This window comes from Pinus tabuliformis, chromosome 9 (assembly GCF_031772625.1).
Source record: "Pinus tabuliformis cultivar Carrire ecotype Pingquan chromosome 9, CPIR1, whole genome shotgun sequence".
NCBI lineage: Eukaryota > Viridiplantae > Streptophyta > Pinopsida > Pinales > Pinaceae > Pinus > Pinus tabuliformis.
The window spans coordinates 878,258,431-878,260,984 of NC_142307.1; positions in this window are offsets into that span (position 1 = coordinate 878,258,431).

Genomic DNA, 2,554 nt, shown 5'->3' on the forward strand with positions numbered 1-2,554 from the left:
GCCAAAGATGTCCTCAAGCCAGTTTATTGTCCTTCCGAAGATCAGATCTCCGACATTTTCACGAAACCGTTTGGCAGAATAAAATTTACTAAGTTCAAGGATGAACTTGGTATCTGTTGTAATGTATCTTTCGATCATAGGGGCGAATGTTAGATGATCCAAAAAAACAATTTTATCATAGGTTATAAAATTAGAATAAAATAATTATTAATTTAAGATATTAAATTAATAATTATTATTCTAGAATGTTTAATTATTTAATGGAAGCTTTTAGAATTAGCATATTGTTGTAACTAGATATGACTCTCCAAATGTGTCGTATTTTAGGCTCTATTTTAGGATATTTGTTAGCTAGTTGGTTTTTATAGCATTTATTGTAAATGGACACTTGTTATTTAACAAGTGATCCATAATTAGAGGTAGTTAGGACATGGAGCTTATAAATAGCTCATTGCAAGAGTGTTTGTGTTGTTCGGGTGTAAACTCTTGCAAAATCAATTATGTAATTATTTTTTCTGATTAATAAAATTATGTGTTTGATGACACTTCTGCCATTAAAGAACTTTAGGCAACAAGATATTCAACATTATTTTTTCCTTAAATTCAATTCTAAACAATAATCAAAGAATTTATCATTGAGAGCAATGTTAATTTATCATTGGTACTTGATTTGTGAGGAGTTGACCCACAAATCTAAGGGTTGTGGGCAAAGTACGCAAGTCATGGGTTCTAACCCTAAGTTAGTGGGAAAATAACTTTAATTTAATATTATAAGGGTAAATGGTTAAAACCCTAAAAGGATCTAGAGTTCTCCTATGAAATCCTAAAAGCAAAATATAAATAGAGGCCAATGGAAATGCATACATGTACATTTGCAAGAAACCATTCATGAGAGTCATTCGTAAGTGAGGTAGCCACTGCAAACAAGGAGCGTGAAAATTCATGCCCTGTTTAGTAGCCCAAGGGTCGAAGCCCTAGGAGAGTTGCAGCTAGCTGAGGACGAATTGAGAGGCTTGTTTTGTGTTAGAAATAAGCTAAGTATCTCTCCTCAAGAAGGCCAAGCATTCAAGCCTAAGTTGTCAATTTTTTTGTGTATGTTTGAGGTTAATCCAAGCCCTGGAAGAGGGTTGGATGAACCCCTATTCAGGGTGCATAAGAAGAAGTAGAATGGACGAGTCTATGTGGCTACTTTATGTGCGAGTTGCAAAGGAAATAGGCCCAGTAAGGCCACCCGTAGCAAGGTTAAAGGGCTAAAAGATCAGCGTAGATCTGATCTAGTGCAATTACGTTGAATGGAGGCTAATAAGGATGGCCAAGGTCTCTAATAAACCATCGAAGGGTTTGTTTTGAGTTTTATAAAACAGTTGAGGGTTAGAGGACCTGGTCAAGGGCATAGATATGTTGGTTAGGGTTGCAGAGGGTCAAATCAAGTGAGTTGAGAGGCAAATCTAAAGGGCCAAGGCCTTAAGGAGGTCATTCAAGGTGTCTAGTAGGAATGCATCATCTTTGTGCTAAGGTCGCAGGCAGAGAAGGAGGCCAAGAAGCCTAAGCACTATGAACAAAGGGTTGAGGAGCCTCAGGATGCAAGGAGACCTACAAATCTGTTAGTAAGGAAGCTATTGCTCATTGTCAGTGGGTTGTTGAGTTATAGGGTGAAATCTACTCGGAGAAGGAAGTCCAAATAGCAATGTTTTGATGCAGTGGAGTAAAGGAGAAGTTCCCTATGTGATTAGGAGGTAAAGGACTGCCGGGACAAAGATCAAAGGGAGTTGATCTACCAAGGATAATAGGGGTGAAAGGGCTGGAGAAAAGGAGTGTTAACCAGCAAGTAAGTTGAGGGTTTTGTCATTGTTTTCAGAGGGAAAATTAAGGATCCAAAGGATTAGACCTCAAGCATTAGGTTTCAGTCAAAGGACAAATTGTATTGTACTTTATTGTATTTGTATCAGGGTTTTTTGAAGGGTCGTGATCCTTGGTATGGGAGCCCTCATATTGTTTTATTGAAGGACTGATAAGACAAGCTTTGGGCCAATTTTCTTGTGTATTGTTCTTGATTTCACAGATGATTTGTTCCATTGTGAAAAGTTGATTAAAAGTTCCTAATGTGCTTGTGCGCTAAATTTATTCATAGACCAGATCTAGGGCTTATGGAAATTAACATGGCATCAAAGTTACTATGAAGGTAGTGAGATCAAAGTGTGCACAAGAAGCAGCTTAAGGAGCTGGTAGACTTGTTAGTGAAGGACAAATTGCATGTCAAAGATGATTGTTGGCTTGAGGTATAAGGACAGGTTGGATGGCTTGTCTAACTACTGTCCATGGAAAGAAAGGATCAAGCTAGTGTTTATTGTAAATGAGATCTGGGAATTTTCTTAAAAGAGCATTGCTAAACCAACATATCCAAATGATTTGGAAAAAAATTGGTATTAAGAGAACGAAAAGATGGTATTGAGAGAGAAGCTCGAGGATAGCAAGATGACAAAAGGAGAAGTTGTGACTTTATATCTTACAAGGGTTCAGCAAGTCCGTGACGAGTTAAGTGCCATTGATGATG